At 35.0% G+C, this 21,963-nt stretch overlaps 1 long non-coding RNA gene across 1 annotated transcript in view; it reads right to left on the reverse strand.

Moving 5' to 3' along the window:
- The window catches only part of LOC117124030, a 17,279-nt gene extending 3,542 nt beyond the window's left edge, over positions 1–13,737 (reverse strand). Inside the window, exons 1-2 of the long non-coding RNA XR_004447918.1 lie at positions 13,567–13,737; positions 10,681–10,724 (exon numbers count right to left, since the gene is read on the reverse strand). This is a non-coding gene — a long non-coding RNA (uncharacterized LOC117124030). The remainder of the gene's footprint in view (positions 1–10,680; positions 10,725–13,566) is intronic.
- Positions 13,738–21,963: the final 8,226 nt, after the last annotated feature.

A 21,963-nucleotide genomic window follows, 5' to 3' on the forward strand; every position in this document is an offset into this window, starting at 1 on the left:
GGGTTAGACATAAACAAAACAAAATATCCACAAACCGTTTTAAAAATTCAGCATTGTACATCGCTTGTAATCTATTTAATCAAAATTTCAGAAGATAACTGCACAGGACTCAAATTTTTATTTTCTAAGAAATCTTTATTTAACACTCTATATGTTTATGAACTATTCTATGTCATGTACAACAAATATCTCAGAATTTATTATTTTGACAATAAAGTTGACATGTATCTTGTATCTTGAACAGTACAGTATTATATAATAAGTAGGCCTAGTATGCTAAAAGACCTCCATGGTTTAAGATACCAACTTGAAGCTGAAACACTGGCCTTTTAAAATTCATATCTAAGTGTTTTGGGCTCCTCCTCCTCGTACAAATAAAACTCTAAATTTGTTTAAGTCAGATCAAAAACTGAGCAACGATGAATGAGATATGGATCTTTGAATATATAACTGGAGGAAAAAGGTGTAAAAATGGGCGGTTAGGCCCCTTCCCCCCCCCCCACCTCCAGTTTTTAATTATTCAAAAATCTTATTTTCCATATAAAATTTTCTGCCTCTCATTGTTTTTCTTTTGTTCAAGTACTGTACAAAAGCTCCAAAATAATATTGCAGACATCAAAAGTAAAAATGTTTTTCTCATTAAATGAAGTATTGCTCGTTAGTTGTATTAATAATTACCTATTTCCCATTGGGGACACTCTAACTAAACTTAAACTCCCGATGATGACAACCAAATTAAACACTAGCCTTAAGGCCAAATATAAAAAATTACTAGTTTCTGGTCCCTCGCGCATCATTTTCTCTCCATCACCACAAAGCTTTTATTTTTTTTTATGTCCTTTATTTTACGAAAAGTATGAAACTGGCTAACTCTCATCATATGGTATGAATCATGTCTAGTGCTTCTTCAATTTGCTTTCAAAATATCTACCGCACTTGGGAAAAGTGAGAAATAGTAGAGCTGTTTCCCATCTACCATCTTGGATTTGCTATCTCAGAGTTAAAAAAAAAAAAATTGTCCTTATTCTCCTTCTTTCAAAATATTAGTACGAGAAACTGCTTTTTTTTTTTACTTGGCCTTAAAATGTATTATAAATTTCAACATTTACAATATGCCGAAAAAATGTATGTCTGGTCTACAGTACTCTGAGATAATAAAGTGATGAAATATAATTTTTTTTTAATCCATGTAAAAAAAATAGCAAACTGCCAGGGTTTTGTCCTACATTGTTCACCATCAATGTTTTCAGAATGGTTGGCACACTGACTGCCATTGGATCTCTTAACCTTGAGGTCACGGTTTGAACACTCTTTATGCATTTTGCTTGTGTACTAGGACAAGGCACAATACTAACAGTTATCCCTCCACCAGCAGTGGCAGGTGGCAGATACAAAATAGAGAAAAAGAGAAAAATTATGTTCAAATTTAAGTCTGCCATTTACGGCCATCTACATGGGCTATGATCATAAATTTTCTTATATGCAGCCCCAACCATGGTAGGGCTGAGGTGGTCTAGATGCTGCACCTGTAAAAATCTCTCCCTGGCCCCCTCTCCCCCTGTTCCAATCTCTATTTCCAATTCCTGGATCCGCTAATGTGAAGTCTCAACTGCAAGCAATGCTTGAACAGATAAGAGAGACCGCTTATAGAATATCACAAGATTTTCATCATTAAGATCTAATCAGGGGCTGTGGAATCTTCTTCATTTCATGATAAAATCTCTGATCTTACAATTGGAATGAAAGGTATGTCCATCAACCCGCAGTAAATCTGTCAATAAGTGTAGATCCCTATGAAATTAAATAAACCAAGGCAATTCAACAAGAGGACGCACATCTCGGGACATCAAACGTTATAACTCTGGCATCGATATTCTGCGCGTTGCACGTCCCTACACACTCTCGAGCATGCACTGATCGTCACCAAACCATAGCAACTAAACAATAATTAACCATCAGCGAATGACGAATTACCGACGCATGTGTCAGTTGTCATAATAATCACGCATCATGTGGCAGTTACAAAGGCCTAATGAATATTTACATTAATTTTACCGATGAGGTCGTGTCCGGTGGTTTGCAGAAAATAAAAATTTAAGAACACAATTTTTTTATAAAAATCGTAAATTTTCATTTGCTATTACTTTCCATTTGGTTGATGACAATAAGTAATCAATATTGCTATTGTTACAATACCCGTTGCGATTGGGTGCTACAATCTTTTTACTCATGATTACCACGGAACCCGATCGCAACAAATCATAACAAATTCCACAGGTACTCATTGGCTGAGGTCAGTCAACATAGGTCTAACCAGCAGAGGAATAGAAAATTTACCTCCTATTCCAATATAAATTTTTTTGATTTGGTCTAAATGGCTGGTTGATTTGTGAACAGGAGTAATCAACTTAGGATTTACACTGATTAGGCCCTACAAAAAAAATTATTAGTTTATCACCCTATCTGGGCTGGAAAAGTGATGAGGGATGGAGACTTTTTATTTGTATTATTTTTTATTTTGCTAAAGCCAAATATCACCCTTGGGTTGTTTGCTGGTGCATTGATATTCAAATTATTAAAAACATGTTTGAGAAAATACAAACAATATCTACTAAATATTTACTAAAAAAATATATATTTTTTTTCAATACCATAGAAGACATGTGCACAAGGTTGATAAACTAATATTTTTGTTATTGGGCCTTATACATTGCAACTGATCGCAACGGAGTGTAGTCTGAATAGAATATAAGGGGAAAAAAATCACCAAACCACCAACACCACAAAAAACCAAATACTGCATTAATCATTCCACATTATGGCATGGACTAATTAGAGGCTTCATGTAAAAATGTTCTGAATTTTTGGGACACATTTTTAAATCCCAAAAATATTAATGTACTTTATATTTTACCCCCATACAACTGTTTATAATTACTTAAAATACAAGAAAAACAAAACCTAAAATTTTATAACCTAAGAGCCCATGGGCTTACACTAACAAATCATTCTAGTGGGCCACTTTCAAAAATTTACTAAACTCATTTATAAAATGCCCAGGGGTGGAAAATCCCATCAGAGAGCATTAAAACACATTTAAATGTTATCAAATAACGTTAATATAGGGCGCGCTAGGTATAAATAAATTCCTAGAACCAGGAAAATTTGCACAGGCTCAGTGTTCTTTTTTTTTGCCAATTTCAGGCTCAAAATGTTCTTACCTTGCTCTTATTTTACATACTTTTCAAAGATAGGAAATTATTATTGTACAGCAATATATTACTGTATTGCATTATTGAGGATATTACAGTAACACCTAATATTTGTTAGTTTTTTTATTCTTATAAAAAATAAAAACCTCATTTGAAATTATACCTCAGCCTTAATTTGTTCTTATTTTTTAGGCAATTTAAGCCTCAATGTTTTTATTATAAAAAAAAGTGTATATACACATACCAAATTTGGTATACGTTTCAATTAGGCCTATGCTGCAATATTCTGTACTTTGACAACGAGAGCAGAGTGTTCTCTCGGATAATAACTTAATTATGCAGCAAATTCAGAAGCGATCTTGGCATATAATGTACTATACTGTACAAATACCGACAAAAAATTACTGCCATTCACAGTGTAATAGTACCTATCATAATGTACTAGAAAATGACATCTTTTGTACACGATTCGAGAGGAAGGAATCCGCGCCTTAATTGTCTGTATGACCGATCAAGTACATCAAAACGAGTTTCCGATTGCGCCTAGGCAGGATATTATCACCTCATATCGCTGACAATCAAGATAGCCAGGCATGCGACACTGGATGCCACTCCCCATTACAATTGGCAGGTTACCTCTCCCAGGCAATTGGTATCCTGGTTGGGTGAGTCCTCAAATCGGATATACCGTATCCTGTATAACTCAAGGCTAGGTGTTGTTACCTTGACGAAGTGCATTCTTAGGCACATGATCTTGAAATTTTTGACAAACTAATCTGATTGGTTGACTTTTCTAATGCATTAGTTTGGGATATTGGTGATCCCTTTTCTACTTTGTTAAGTAGTGTATAGCAGTGGTGTGTAAGATCATGATAATGGTGTTGATTGCTGTAAATGATGATGATGATAACAAAGATAACAATGTATAGGTGTAATTTTTGCCCTACCTGACATGGAAATTTACCGAATACTCAGTACATTTGAAAACAACTGCGAAAAAAATCACAAGTTGTTCTCGGGTAGGCCTCGAAACCCACGATCTCCAGATCACTAGCCTGGCATCATACCTCTAGACTGAGCTTGCGTCTGATGGCCAGGGTTGAATTCGAGTCCAAGTAAGCAGCGGGTACTACAGTGTTGATAGTAATTGTTATTGTCGTGATGGAATAGTAGACAATAACTGGATTTGCGTCAGGAGAAACATGTATAGGTGTAATTTTGCCCTACCTGACGTGGAAATGTACCGAATACTCAGTACATTTGAAAACAACTGCGAAAAAAAATCCCTACCAACTTATACTAGGTCACCTTACAATATTCAAGGTGGGGGGACTATTGAAATTAAATAATGTGACGCTTTAGAAAACAAGTCCGTACTTTTACTTTTGACAATGGAAGTCAAGCATCTTCACCACCAATCAAAATCTCAACTAAAAAGACCAAAGCATGGTGTGTATGTAATTATTTAAGCAATTAGTTACCATATTATGATTCACTGAATAATGTACAGTATCAGGGTACACGAATAATAATAAGTCTCTGTATTCTTTTCACTATTGGGAATATAGATAGGAAATGGATTATAAAATGTGGGAAATGGAAGTTGACATTATTAAGAAAAAATGATACGTTTCAGATTCCATTTAAGGAAAAAAGAAAAATAAATACGTATATAAAGTTTAACATAAAACCTCTATTTTCATTTATGTTATCTAATTTTTCCTACAGTAAATAGGCACATTGAGTATTATAATACCTTAAATTTTTTTAAACTGTTATTTCTATCTATTGCATATCCTTAATCAGTTATTTAAGACACTTAAAACATTTTTGAAATTGTAATTTGGCATAAAAAAAAATATTTTATGCAAACAATCGGATTTCTAATTGTCAATAGTTTCTTCTGGTCCTACATATTACCAAGGAAAATTATTTTTAAAGAAATTTTCTTTTAAAAACTATTTTCTCTTGACAATATAAGCAGTTCTAGAGGGCCAAAATAACATTTTACACTTGCTAATAATAAAAAATAATACAGGAAACATTAATATTTATTTAATACTTTAAACAGAACAAAGGAATTACTTTTGTTGGTATATAAGACTATTAAGTTAATTAGATTAAGTTTGAATTGATTTTTTAAGATTCTTAATATTCAAAGTGGCTGGTTTAGATAATTGAATCATGAATTAATATCTATCCATCTTACAGTTGGGGAGATTAAATAAAAAATAATTGACATACACAATAAATGAATGATTTCAAAACTAGCCCTCATCCAAACTGGTGGCTCGGAAGCTTTCAGAATGAGATAACCATGCTGTTCGCTTCATCTAGGTTGCTTTTCAGGGAAACAATGGGCTGTTTGGTGTAGATTAGGCTCTATTTGGTCAGAAATAATGAAGATATGAGTGTCGATATACACATTAATTACACTAACATATGTCTATCTCTCTAAACCAAGACTTATCTGTCCTAAACAGTCAACTGTACGAGGTGAAATCGCCACTGTGTCCACCTCTTAAGACAAGAGATGGCTGGAAAGAACGCATCAAAAGTAGGGGGTACATTTGGACGCTACTAAAAACAGAATTTAATCAAACAAATGTTTCCTGCAAAGTAGACTAAACAAAGCCCTGTCTCGTAAAAATCTTTTAAATTTAGCTAATTTCACTGATTAACCTGAAACCAGAGGTCGTTGAGATGCTTTTTTTCTCCCGAATCCTTTATTATACTCTTTACAATAGAACAGGAAGCTACAGTTGGCTTGAGTAGGAGTTTGCCCATAGTGGTATGTCAGTGCTTAGCTTATAATTAATTTTTAATTTCTTCGATGCCTGGAAAACTCTTTGGCATTACCATGCTGTACATCAATTTTCGTAATTTTCCAGGAATCAATTTTATTTTTTTTTATAATTTCCCCTCCATTAGCAAGTTATACCCATCAATCACAGGATGAAAGGGTGCTCAATAATCTAGGCTGAGATTTAAGGAGTGGAGATCAGTTGTAAAAAAAAATTTGTGGTTACAACATGGTTTGAACCTAGAACCCTGGGAATAAAAAATAATTTGAGCTACAAGTCCATCTCTCAATAATACAGTAAAACCTTCAATAAAAGCTGTAGGTGGCTTATTTTTATTTTTTTTTTCTATTTTGGATAGCCTCTTTTCGAGATGTGCTTCTTTTCGAGACTATTTTTGCAAAGTAAAGAGGCAGGAGGAGCCTTCGTTTCAAAATGAATGCTGTAAATTTTCGGGATTAACTACAATAAAACAATAAATATGGCCACTGTAACATCATGGAGTATAGCAACAAATGGCATTAAATCACCCAAACTACAGCGCAAACCAAGCATGTTTTTTATTTATTTTGTTTCTTCGAAATTTGTGCACAGTGTGTTCTGCACTATCTACAAAAGTAGTCCATGCTATCTCGAAAAGGGCTTCTTTTCTAGGCTACTTTTGAAACTAAAGAGGGGGCTTCAATTTGAGATGGACTTCTTGAGATCAAGCCAACTGGGCTTATACTCAAGTTTTTACGGTATAATTGTTTGCTTATATATACAGTGCATTAATGATTTTACTTGATATGATTTCATTTGATTAATTTTGATTTTACTTTTTATTTAATTAGAAACATCATTTTAAAACCATACAAAATTATAGAAATAGGAAAACAGAACAGATCAAAAAATGGAAAAGGTGGGAATAAAGTCTCTCATTAAACTGTTCCCAAATTTTTTGTAAAACACCATTTTTGAGTCTTGGAAAAATCAGTTTTACAACATATCAACAAAATTTCTTCATTTGGAGATTAATTTTATATGAATCTATTGAAAGAAGATATATACGAATGAATGAATGAACTAGCTAAGGAATAAATAATTTATGACTTTCTGTTTTACCCTTCTTTTCCCAATGCTGCGTAGATGTGCATTTTACCCCTTCTTTTCCCAATGCTGCGTAGATGTGCATTTAAAACATTTTTGCAAAATGCACTTATATTAGGAGTGCTCTTTTGTTCATCATTATTTCACCCTACAGTACATAGACCTATATTATGTTAGCATTATTACACTACCATACTTTTGGCTCCCAGGGCAGAAGAAATCTAACAATTACTAAACTTCTCTGACAGGATGTTTATTGACAGGTTGAATTCTGACAGCGGAGAAAATATCGAGAATGTTTATTTACCGAGACCTAAATATAGAACACTTTGTTTCCACCATACAGGAAACTGAAGAAAAAAAAAATTTAAGTGTATGGGGCATGGAGGAAGTCGCAGGCTGGGCAGACTTGTTGATGATAGTGTAATAAATTATAGGCTGCCATTGCTGCATTCATCGCCACCTCCAGACTTGACATCCCCTGTGAGAATCTTCAGAAACCTGGAGATTTGGAAAAAATCTGGGGGCTTTCATAATCTGAGGAGAAATATCATAGACGTATACTGTACCTTTGTAATATATCCCTTAAGCTAAATATTATTTTTCAAAATAATAATGATGATAATAATGATAATAAAATAACAATAATAAGAAATAAATAATAATAATAATAATAATAATAATAATAATAATAACAATAATAATAATAATAATAATTATTATTATAACAACAATAATAATTTTCAGACTTATATCGTCACCCTTTTCATGAAGAGACACAAACTTCAATTTCGACGAAAACAACGTTTTGAGAAAAATGCATTTGAAGTGGACTAATTAACAAATCCGTAAATTTCACTATCAAGATAACGGAATTTTAAATATTATTTTTTTTTACATTTAAAGATAAAGCATTAAACAATCCAAATGTGTAATTTATTTTTCTTTTCTTAACTTTAATCAACCTGTTAGCGTGAAAAGTTTGTGTCTGTTTGTGAAAACGATCAGAATAAACACAGCATATGTTGTTTACACGTAGAGTGAAGATTGTGTCTCTTCGTGAAAACGGTATGCGTTGTACGCGCACCCGTTGTTAAGGCACAAACTTGCACAAACTGTATTTTAGCTATGTGTTAACCATTATAGTCAAGGGCGAAAACAGGTCTACAATCTCAGCTTATCCTGCTTTAATCATTATGTTTTTACGAATAATTCCACATTTGATGCATCTGTATAGACCTATCCCACTGGGAAGAAGGGTACCGGTATGCCTAGGTAAGCTAGGGAAATCTAATTTTTACATCTAGCCCTAGCCAAGCTAGGCCTTACCTAGCGATCGCAACGCCACACACGCGTCTTTTAATAACCGATGAAAGTTTGTGTCTGCTCGTTAAAACGAAAAATCCATTTTTCTCGGTTTGTGTGCAACTGCTAATTAGCTTAATTAGCTAATTAGTGTAGTTCCACTCTTAAAAATTAGATGAAAAGGTAAAATTTGATGTACATAATCAAAATGTCAAAGAAAAAAATAACTGAAAAATATGATTTTTGTAGTTTGTGTCACTTCGTGAAAATGGTGATGATATAGTGCATCATGCCAGCAATCTAAGCACATCATGGAACATAGTGTCCTTGGGAGAATTTCATAATGTTGTGTTTGAACCTACCACGTACACAGATTGAGAGAGACAATGAATCGTACTGTAGTTAAAGTGCCTTGCCCAACGACAAGTGAATTATTACTACGTTCTGGATGTTTGGTAAGTATTTGTAAATGTCAGGCTGTTAATTCAAATTACTGCCTACCCTGGACATTTGTCTGAGGAAAGGTATGTGAATTTGGGCATAAAGTAGGTGGTGACCTCTGACCTAAATTTGGTAGAGGAACTATGGTACATGTATAATGACAGTGTGGCAATACACAGGTAGTTGTCCATGACACAAAATAGAGTGTCACATAAGGATCTAAATGCACCCTCATTAACTTATTTTCTCAACAACTTAGGCTGTGTTTATACTACACACTAAATACGAACACGGAATTACGTCCTTGAATGTGTTTACGCTAGCCGAGACGATCCTCCAAACGTCGGCGTTTATACAACACACCATTACAAGGGCTAACACGCCAAAGTATCATATAGCGCAATGTGTTCTGGGATAAAGGGTCAGATCGTACTTCCGCTCAATTCGCGCGGTTTGTTTTGAAGGAGTGGATAGTTTACTGTTGTTAATCGATTGTCTTTTATATTCCGATATTATTTTTTCTCGTAATCCAATTTTGTTTTTACTTCACTGGTTATTTTATTTAACGATTGTCAACGGCGAGTTCCATCTAGCCCCTGTTGGATGTTCTCCTCCCCCAAAATATTTATTAAGGCACGGGTCGCACCGTCGGTCCAGTTCATAATTGTAGGCCTACACACGTCCGAGCTTGTCAAAATAAAAGCAAAGAATGACAATCTGCGCTTGTTTTCGCCGTGCATTCTGAGAGAGCGGTAATTACAAAGAAATAATCATAATCTATTATGTAATATTTCAAACGCCCCGCGATACCAGTAAGCATTTTTATCAGTTATTGATTTCTCGGAATCTATCCAGCAACGCTTGAAAATGCAGCGAATAAACTGTCTTGTTAGCCACCCCATCCAGTTGATTAATTACCGCTCGCTGTGTTTACGAGAGGTCAAACAATAGCCATAGGGGGGGCAAGTAGGCTTCGCAAGGTCGCGAACCGGCCAAATTTGGCCGGTTCGTCAAGTAGCCTCTTTGCCAGATGGTAATGTAATTACACGCAATCCGACGGCGTTTATACTACACACATAACTTTGGCGGGCTGAGAATGCGGATATTGGTGTGTTGTATAAACGGGCCCATAAGATGCTTTTGGCTAAAAGTTTTCGCAAAGAAAAAGATTTTTGTTTTTTAACTTTTCACTGAATAACTTTAATAAAATAAAGTTCGCAAAACTGGTATAAAAGAAGTTGTGCTTTAGTGTCGGTATTGGTGCTATGAATGCAGCATCAATATTACAATAAACGAGGATGAACATATAACTGTATAAGATTAAGGTATTAAAGAAGTTAATACCTGTCAGTTTATGAGTACCCAACAATTGGGTTAGTAGCCCGTGGATCCTGTGCAATTTGCTTATACCTGTGTCAAAGGAAGTGTTTCATTACCAGCTTCAATTACCCCATATTGTTCCCACATAGGTGTTGGATGGATATTTTAGAACAGTGATACCCACTCACCGTTTCCAAGTGTTTTGATCCCATAAATTTACATAGGCAGTGAAGCAAAAATAATCAGCTTGTTTACAGCATCAAAATATCACAACTGGAATAAAGTACTGTAGACTTACATTGGAATACTGTACACTTACAATTTGAATAGCCATGGAGGTAATGAATAAATTATAATAAATAAAATTGTCACAACTGCAACCTATAGCATTTTTCAATGCAATATTGCTATGCTAAGTTTGTGTAGGGGTATTGTGACATTCAAAACACAGAGGGCGCATAGCCACAGTGGCGCCCCCAGGAACCACCCTTGCTGAAACAATTTTACTGTACCTTTGTGAAGGATACGTTGCTGTTCCGCCTTGAGCAAGATTTATCTATGAAAGAGAAAAAAGCAAGAGAATAGATATGATAAATATAGAGTGGATAATTTAAGAATGTTTATATCGTAGAATGTAAGTGAAAACTGAAAAGTCAAGGAAAAATGAAAAAAAAAAAAATGAAATTTAAAGTTGTAACATACTACAATACTACTACTTTTCACTTGCTAATTTCAAAATTTTGCCTCTGTGTATTGGATTTTTAACTATTCAATATAAAAACATAAAAATTAGTAAATCTTTCTTCTTTTTGTTAAGAGTCACTGCGCCTCGAAATAGTTCGCTAGATAGACGGCGCATTTGCCATTTTATTATTATTATTACACCAAACAAAAAAACACCACAATCAAAATTATTGTTATCTTTCTTCATCAACCTCACAACAATTATCTCTACGTTCCATGAGACAATACAACTCTCTAAGGTTATCTGTTCCTAGAATGCTGCACGTTTGTAGGCCTACTGGTCAACGTTAATTCACTGCTCCCAAATTATTAACTCTCTTCCACCTAAAACTTAAATCAACTTCTGGTGCTGATGCATTCAAGACCCTCTTTAAAACCCATCTTTAATCAATAACTCTTACATCTTTAAGCGCCAGCGACAAATAATTTTTTCTAACAGGCACTATACGAATTCTTCAATTTATTATTATTATTATTATTATTTATTATTATTATTATCATCATTATTTTTTATTATTATTGTTATTATTATTATTAATATTATTATTATTATTTAATATAAAAATAACGCTAAAAACAAAAGATCGACGTTTCGACTCCTTCATGGTGTCATTTTCAAGATTAAATGATGAAGTATAGAATATACAGCAACTATAATCAATAGAAAAAAGCTAATCTACAATTTACAATTTTTTATATTAAATATTTATACAAAACGTACTCTTATTATTATTATTATTATTAAAAGTTCATACAATGCTACTAAAATTATTCTTACTAAACACCTTTATATTTATTTATTTCTTCTTTAACCTGGGTGACCTGTTCAGTGCTCTCCCACAGGCCCAGGATCAACAATATATATTTATTAATACAGAGATAATTTGAACTTTACTTCACTGATAATACTAAAACCATTAAGCATATTAGACACACTGACACTATTTGTTCTTATCCTTGGTACGGTACAATCTAAATTCCCAGAATATGGCACGGGCCCTGAACCAATACCACCAATGAATCAGTACAATTCAGGAAAACAGATATCCGTTCTTTTGATCCACTGGATCCAAAGATCATGGAAAGAGATAACAGTTCTTCTGGCCTTCAGTACCATATAATAATAGGACCATATCCAGGAACTTTTAATCTATCATCAGTATAAAAATCCAATATGACAATTGTTTAATAGTGCTGTGGTTGTGTAGCGAACCATAGTTTAAATGGTACTGATGGAAAGTGGGAAACCCCCTTGGAGTTAGATTTATGGAGAACTCCCATTTTCTAGTGAGGCTACAAGACTATTTCAACCCACTTATTGGAACTACTTTGGCCACCATGGGCAATAGCCTATACCCATGTATGATGCACTGAGGGGAATCAGCATGGGTTTTGGGAGGTGGAATCCTGGTCATTTGTTGATTTTACATCTTCATGTTTACTATATTGCCTTAATATGACATCATCATGCCTATGTGATTTCCAAATAGTTATCAATGATGTGAAAAGTGCTGTGCACACAGTACTCAATTTGAATGAGGGGCAAGCAATATATACAGTTTGGCAGTCAGAGGTCATGCCCCATTATTGTACACTGGGGAAACCATTAGGACTACTGGTGACAAAGGATGGAGTTCATCCAGCAAATCAATGTTTAGACATACATTTACACCAACATCATCAATCAACCTTAGCTGAGATTGACACACAAGGCTATATTCAATACCTTCTGAGGCTTTACAACTAGGCCTAGCATCTCTCTTTAACCTTGGTGAAATTAGCTGAGCCAAGAATAATCATCTTGTGTGGTTTACTATTGTTTATTATGTTGCTAGAATGTTGTGATCTTAAGGAGAAATGAGCTAGGGCATCATTCAGTAGCTAAAGCCTTCAGGGAAAAAATGTCACAGTTTGAGAGAGATGATGTTTTTATAGCATTTAGCATTCAGTGTTTAGTTAATCTAAAAAGTAAAAAGTTCTTTAGCCTTTGCTTTGAATAAATGAGGTTATGTTGACACATTTGAAACTGTGAAACACACAGTCTTCTTAAGTCAGTGGTGTATCTAGCCCCTCTCCCCAACAATCAGCACATGCCCAAAATAAGCATGTGGCTCCCCCCACCCTCTCCCCTATTTTCCCCTTCCCCACTGAAAATGTCTGAAGCAAAAAATCATGCTCAAGTAGCTACAAACCACTTCATATCAAATAGTACCACTCAATACCCATCTACTAGCCCCTCCACCATTCCACCTTTCTGTCCTCCCATCACTTTCCCCCTTCACTGCCCCCCCTCTCCATTTCAAGAATCCTAGATATGCCACTGTCTAAAGCTATTTCTGATCTCATTCATTTATAATTTATATTTCTACGAGATCTCTGAGATCAGTCCCAGAATCTTTTCTTGCTTATGTAACCCATCCTTTCTGTAACCAGGTTTTATGGTATAAACAAGGCCAGTCGTATAACATCAAGGGCCAGGAGCTGCTAGGCGCCTATCTTCCTAGCTAGGCCTAGCTGCACTCTCAGTCTCAAACCATTCCATTTTATTGTTCCACCAGAGGTTCTTAATATTAAATTTGGAATTTTCGCCTAGGCCTAGGTATATTAAATAATATTAATATACTTAGATTTTACATCGCATCACAAAAAAGTACCTTGTAACAGTTTGAAAGCCACCTGAAAGGTAAACCCATTTCATATTGCCGCCGATACTTGTTTTTACAGTATACGAAAGCTGACAAAAGCAGGACAAAAGTTTGGGATGAGGGGGAGGGGGTGGAAAATAAAGCGAAGACGACACCTAGTGAAACGTAGAGGGAGCTACATCACATACGCTCAGGACACGCCCTCTCTGATAAGACGCGCGCAAGACATAAAGTCTATGGTATACCCATAAAGTTTGTGACGAGTGAGTTACGGAGAAAATAATTATGTTGCAAGCCTTTAAAAATATGTTGTTATAATACAAGCCTGTTTTTTTTTTTTGTTTTTTTGTTTTTTTGTTTTTTTTTGATCTAATAAATTCAAGCAATAAAATGTACAGTAATACTATATTTGAAAATTCAAAATTTGTAAACTTCAATGTGTGACAAAACTTTTGTTTTTTTTTTTAGTTGCGCTGAAAATATCGTATTCATTCGAATAAACGCACGGGGTCGTTTACTGTTAAGAAGATTTTGAGTGGGCGTTTATTCGATTGAGGCGTGTATTCAATGGAGCCTTATTATTTGGCCCTAACCCCTTAATTCATTTTGTAAATGTTGAATTACAACAGGCCTACCGTTAAAATGTATTATTGCGTGATCATAAAGACTACCGTATAGATCACATCCAGGTTAAAGGTGTAATTCGCGCTGGCATGGAGTAGAACATTATTAATAAAATAAAATGTGTTGAGAATGATGTTGCTTCCATTACAATTGTTGCTTACCGTCATTTAGGGGGTGGGGACGTTTAATGAATTCGATAAAAATATAAACGCCTCGGGCGTTTATTAGAGGGAGGCGTTTAATCCAATTGGGCTCTGGAGGGGGCGTTTATTCGATGGGCCGGGCGTTTACTCGAATGAATATGGTAGTACGGTAACTAATTTATGTATCTAATGAACGTAGTGGCAATGAAACTTAACATCTAACCAACCAGAACAAAGTAATGTCCCCAAAACACACGTCCTTTTACGCATGGTTTAGGCTGTTGTTTGGGGCACATTTATTAGGAATTAACGGAAGATATTTTCGGTGCCAAAAACAGACGCATAAAATGATAGGCCTATTTTCGCATCTTGAGAGAGGGATTGAGTACGATTGCCGTTTGTTGCCGTTCAAAATCCCAATTTTGAGATCAGTGTTTGGAGCCTTACTTGCCATTCATTGATAGGATGTGCTGCGCTACGGTATATATTGGCAAAATTTGGCCGTTGTGCCTAAAATCAAAGAATGTAGGCCTATGTCATCAAGTCTACTTGTTTTTCACATATTTTTCAGTACATCTTTGCATTGAAATGACATAATTAAATGTTTCTGAAAATGACAAGTTAATACCACCATCTGATTGTAGGCTTACATACCGATCCTAGCCCCTAGTTTTATAACATGTGGTTTCCGCCGTGTGTTTAGTAGGACAGGAAAATAATAGGCTTAGGCCTATAGGCCTATATCAATTACAGGATAGGGCCGTTTAAGTTTTTGTAAGAAAAACGCCCGCATGTCCGTTAACCAATAATAATTATTAATGATTTATTAACTACGTTATTTTCTCAAACAAACTAACCAATAGGAACAACACTTGCACTTAACGACATTTATTTCAGCAAAGATATGTATACACATGTTGGCGCCGGGATTCGCCCAAAGGGGTGCCAAAAGCAACAGCGCGGGGGCCACGCGAGCGAAGCGAGCGTAGGTTTGTTTTTGCCGAGGGCCAGCCATATATGAGGGCCCCGTCAGGGATCCAAGAGGGCAAGTATTCCTGCAACTCTGAATGATGATCTAAAAAACGGAAGCTTCGTCGGTATAAGCTATTTTCTTATGTATCAACCATTTTTATGACCGAGGCAACGTGGGCCGAAAATCAATATATCAATACTGGTAATATAATCAAAGAGTATAAAACTGCAAGAGGTCCGACTGCCCTTATTTTGTATACAGGCAATGGAACGTTAAAAAGTACTCCCACGAAGGGGCGTTTCCTTCATAAGAACGTAAAAGGCGTTCGCATCGAACGCGTGCTGCGTTTCGAATTCCAGCATACATTCTATAGACGCGCAGCACGCGTTCGATATGAACGCACTTTACGTTTTTTTAAAGACCACGCCCCTTTTGGGTAGTACTTTTTGAAATAGGATTGCGTTCCAAAGAATCCCCGGCAGTCGGACCTCTTGCAGTTTTATACTCTTTGATATAATTTATTGGTTATGGTGGCACCAGCTGGGAGGCCATCTCCCCACCCCTGTCGTGGAGGGCTTCCCCTTCCCCACCATCGGGAAGGAAACCACATCGTCGGCGATACTATTTTCTACTTATTATTAATTGACACTAAAATCGTTGAAATAAGCATTTGAAACAATTCCCTAAATTATCAAAAGCGACGCCCGACCACGCCCATTTTGATTTTGTCATGAACATCGCTCCCCCACCCCCTTCCCCCGTCGAGCAAATCCTGGCGCCACCCCTGTGATTATTGATTATGTAATCTATTAATTTATAAATATTGTATATAATATAACAATACGGCGGTCTGAATTTAATCTGCGAAGTGGGAGTTTCAGTCCCCCAGAAAGGTTGGAGCCAAAAATTCACATCCTTCCTCCACTTTATCTCTATTTTATTTTATTTTTATCTTTATTTTTACTGTTTTGATATTTTTAGTGTGTCTGTAAATTTTGCGACCCACTCGACAGAGATTTAAATCACTTTTTGGGAAGCCAGCCTCCTTTTTTCTGTCTTTTTGGTGTGTTCTTGTGATCTGTTGAGGCGAATAAAATGAATTGAATTGACTTTCATTTAGCGCCCCCACCCTGTTGTCAATAATCCTAGTACACACACTGATGATGATTTTGACGATGAGGATAATGATGACGATGATGATGATGATGATGATACTTGCCTTCCAATCCCAGCGTATCTCAATGTCACAAAAACCAATTCCGCTCTCTTTTGAATTGTCTGTATTAATGTTTTTTGAAAGGGATTACCATCTATAATATAATGACAGTGGATTATTTTCGATATTAATAATCCTTCGCACATGTGCCTTAATAATGAATTTAAAAAAAAATTACAATCGACTATATAAATAGACGATTACAATATCGTGTTAATCTCTATGAAGCCTAGCATATTTTTTTTATCTTTATCATATGCGTGCTAAATCTTTTTATACGATGATAATTTTAGCAAAGGCTCAAAAACTAAACCACTACATAATCCACAAAAACAGAAATAAATCTTTTGCAAATCCTGAGGTATGAGTTTGGATTAACTTTGCACTCCAAGCTTCAGATGCTCCGATGACGAAAACAAATTGCAATATATGTCCGGCTATTCATCAAAGATATTATTTAATTACGTCTAAATTTTATATATTAGCCTATGTTTTCAGACAGATAAATACACTTTCTAAACATGTTATAACAAATTCCTTTCTCTTTATTCGTAAATACTCCCTTTGATATTAAATCGTACCATGCGTGACAAAGAAAAAAAAATGCAAATTTGGGTAGACGCAATCAACTGCATTCAACGCAAGATAATATCGTTTTCTTTTCCCGGAGGGAGGAAATCAATTAAATGGTCTGTAGAATTGGCATAGGATTAACAATTTGAATGCAATGTCGGTCGTGAAGCAAGGGCGCGTCCCCCTACACGCAGTGGCGTATTGGCGTAGTCAGGGGTAAATCCAGATTTTTCCCCTGCCTGCACCCCTTTCGATACCCCACTGATGTAATCCCTTATTATGACTAACTTTTAGAGGGCGCATAGACATCCTTTTCTGATGATCCAAGGCCTATTTTTCCTACGTTAATAGCTCGATTTATTCGTTTATTTTCATGAGTTTTAACGTAACCTAAATTCATAGGCGCATTTTCAGAGAATTGAGAATTCCCATTTAAATATTTTTTAATTCACCGAAACATCCCGAATGCACCGATGCCGAACGTTCTGACGTCACGCTTTGATCAAACAGCTAATCCACTACTGTATTTTGTCTCAAATTCTCCTCTTCATAATGTTCATTAGGTTAAAATTCAATATTTCGACATAAATTATGTCATAATATCAGGAATGAATTTGAATTTGAATATTAATAATACTGTAATAATAATAATAATAGTAATACGAATTTAGTAATGCGCCAATTCCAAAGAACATTGATCAAAGGCGCAGTTACGCTAGAGCTAGTTACATAAATGAGTTTTCAGGGAAGATTTAAATGCCGAGATAAAATCAGATTACTGAAAAAAGGGTAGACTGTTCCAGAGACAAGCAGCAGCGGATGTAAAGGAGCTCAAGCCGTAAGTTTTAGTACTCAGCAAAGACATTTTTTAATTACAACTTTAAAAGTATTCACGAAAACTTTACACTAATGCTAAGATTCCTCTGCTTTTCCATAACAAAATAATCTCCAAAGAAGGTTGGAATCACTAAAAAAAAGACTGTTATAAATAACAGAAGTATAAGACGATATGCAGGTAGCTTGTTTTCCACTAGGCTACAGTAATTCACTTCTCAGAATCGAAAGCGTCGGTTCGCTTCCTGAGCTCTGATTGGTTGCGCATTTTTTCGCAAAAAGTACAAACAGTTCGAACTATTGGTTTCACTGAAGCGAAAAATCTCCGATAGGTGTAAATGCGCCGTCGTCATCATCATCATTAATCTCAAAATCTGTACTACAATTTTCGTAGCAACATTAATTAACCGTTACAAATGATGCGTTAACTACAATTAGTTAATTACAACTGTTCAATATTCCTCGTTAGTCTACACAAGTATACGAATATACATCATTTTCAACAAATAATCTTGCATTTATTTACAAAATATTTTGTTTATGTTTACAAACAATTATTATATATGTCCATTCATAATGGTTACTAATAACAAAGCAAACAGACACATTAAGTCTAACCATGGTCTAACAACACAGTCTCCACCAATAAGCCAATAAAAATGGTTGTGTTTTTTTTAGGTTAGTTTCCAAACACAGGAAAAACGGATTGACGGATTAAGAAATGCACAAGAAAAAAAAATCCTAATCATATGGGGGCGGTATGTTATAGTTTGCAATCCGTATCCAAAGAAGTATAAAATTAAAACCTCCCTGGATAATCAAATATTTCAAACAAAATATAATATTTTCATATCGAGCAGGTGAAGCTTTCACTCTTCAAACAAAAACACAATTGTCTTTACTCTCGCTTTTTCAAACGGTTTAGCTAAGTCAAATTACGTCAGAACACATCAGTAAACTTACAACTATCTGCGTTAATAACACATCTAATGTCGTAGTTAACACTACCAATCGACTGTTGTGACAGGTATTTGCGTTGCGTTTATATTATTCGTGTCATAATGCGTCTAAATCGCTCGTGTGAATCAAGCTTCAACAGAAACCAGTTTGCACCTATAAACACGCCCTTCAAAACAGCAAGATGTCTAGTCTAACAGATGCAGTAGTTGCATGGGCTGAGATTGTGTATATTAACAAACGAGATACTATTATTGATCACCACTATAATCGGATTCACACATCTTAAAACAATACCAATATTGTAATAAAAAGTATATATTCAAAAATTGGGATTTAATAAGTAATAAAATCTCAAGAAACATAAACATAGTTGATAAAATATATGCCAAATAATGAACCCAGCAGTATTTTTAAGTGGTACCAGGTATTCTAGTAAGCCCCACTAAAGTTGGGCACACACTGGATTGTATGACGGTAATACTCCTGTCGGCCGGTGAATCCATCGCCGGTATCTGTGAGCGCATGACTACGTGAACCGGTCTGTGAATTTTTTTTTAATGGCAGACTGACAGCATTTTCATTAAAAACCTGTTGCGCACGCTTTAACCCATTGCATTCTACATAGAATTGCGTCACCATGTGTGTAGGGCATTTTAGGCCCAAGTGAGCTTTATCTAACATTACACGACTACAGAACATTACTATACAATTATACACTTTACACACATGCGAATATTACATATGTGGTTCGCACTTCATTAAACAATTTCATTAGAGAGAAATTTAAAATGTTACAATATTACATTTATTGTAGAATCATTATAGATTGCGAGCCTGTATTAGGCCAACAAAAAAAAATTCTTGTGTTGGCCACGTTTTGGGAAAATCCAAGAAATGGGTAGGTAGGTAAGAAAAGTTTTTTTTTTTTTTAAACCAATAATGTGTTTATGCCAAAAAAGTAGAAAATACACAAAAAAAACAACAAATAACATTTTTAAATCTACATTGAAAAGCAAAACGATCGCACAACACTGTCGCATCGCCTACCGTCTAGCAAGATAGGCCTATTCCAGCCTTTTTAGCTCATTAATAAAATATTTTTCATTTGTCAAAAAAAATTTTTTTTTAAATGAATAAACAAATAAATAAAATGCCGAAACTCAATTTCGTACATTTTGGGTCAGTCGGGAGTGGCCAACACAATAATTTTTTTTTTATTTGGCCTTATTAAGTCACTGATGATGTGCTGATAATGGTATTTCTATGCCTATCCACAAACATTACTAAACCAACACAACTTACACAATTCTCATTTCAAAGATTGCATGACCAAATACTTCAATAAAATTTTAAATCTAAGCCACACATTCTAAAAAGGACAATTAATATGTTGGCAAATGATGGAAAGAAAAATGTGAAGTTTACTGAACCAAAAAAAAAAAACCAAACAAACAAAAACATGATATAATATTTGATAATGATGATGGTAATAATAGTAGCATTAATAATAGTAATAATAATAATGAGGCCTATTTCATTACAAAGGACATTAACACTGGTTTTGTTAGCACAAACCACTAAGACAATCATACCGATCAATACAAAGCAATTATATTAGCTTAAAAATAGTTTTGAATAATGACATTAATAACAATGACCCCTATTAAGAATTGATTGTAAATGCCATAAAAAAAAAAGTAGCCTTTCTTTAATTTCCCAAGCTTAACCTCTTGAATTACAACAAACAAAAACATAATATAATATTTCATAACGATGATGGTAATAATAGTAGTATTAATAATAGTAATAACAATAGTGGGGGCTCTATCGTTACAAAGGACATTAACACTTGGTCTCGTTAACACAAACCACTAAGACAATCTGTATTATACTGATTAACAACACAAAACAATTATATTAGCTTAAAAATATTGAATGACATTAATAACAAAACCCCTTCATCAAACTTAACCCCTTCCTTAAGCTTAATGGCTTTCTCAAACTTCCTAAAAGACTGCGAAATTAACATGGTAGCATCACACTATCCATTAAAAACATTCACAAACTAGCAACTGCAAATGTAAGCACATAAAAATACTTCATTTGCATAAATATTTCCCCAGGTGAACTATTCAATTTACATGTTCACAAACAGGAAATTACAAATGTAAGCACATTACAATATTCATTTTCAACTACAAGCAGGTGAGAAACCTCATTTGCATAAATCTTCCCCCAAGTTTCGAAGAACAAACACTTGGGATGGTAGACTAGCTTAGTTACCCATATCCTAAATTGCAAAGCAAGGCAAAATATAATTCTATCGAAAAATAACATAACTAAATTACAGTTCGCTTTCCAATCCGAGACCACAATTGGGACCTGAAATTTGGGGTGGTCTCGGTCTTCCCAATTAGAGGGTTAGCGTTGTTTTAGAATATTGAAGATTGTCATTTGGTTCTTTTAAAAAGTGGTCTAAAATTAGAGGGGTCTTCAAATGGAGGGTGCACTGTACTGCGATTAATTATACTCAGGGGCAGGTTTGGGGTCAGGGAAAGAAAGAAAGAAAAAGAAATTATTGATCTGACAAAACGCCTCAGAGGTTATTGCTAGGCATCTAGAAAACAAAAATTCCCCACCCCCCTCCCCCAGTAGTGCTGTTTCTCAATTTCTCCCTCCCCCATATGGACATCTCTGGATCTGCCCGATACAACTACTGTACATCCTATATTCACTGAAGTCCAGCTTCCAAGACATTTGCTTTTATCTACTTCCTAAACTCTCTCACATTCTCCGTTTGTACATTGCTGCAGAAATTTATTGCTATCGTAGTTGTAGGAGCCAAGAGAAAGTGCAGGTTAGAGGTACACATTTCCATCATGTGACATGCCTAAATATGGTCAGCATGACATCACATGACCATATATAGGAATATCATGACTATACAGTATATGGGCATACATTAGTTTTCTTTTGCTAAAGAACATTTGATAATGTAGACAGAGCTTCATTGTTTTAGGAAACAAGAATGAATGAATGAATGAATAGATATGAACTACAAAGATGACTTTCTATGCATTTTT

Source organism: Anneissia japonica, unplaced genomic scaffold, assembly GCF_011630105.1.
Source record: "Anneissia japonica isolate Jap-2015-1 unplaced genomic scaffold, ASM1163010v1 scaffold169_len739621_cov184, whole genome shotgun sequence".
In the NCBI taxonomy this organism is placed as follows: domain Eukaryota; kingdom Metazoa; phylum Echinodermata; class Crinoidea; order Comatulida; family Comatulidae; genus Anneissia; species Anneissia japonica.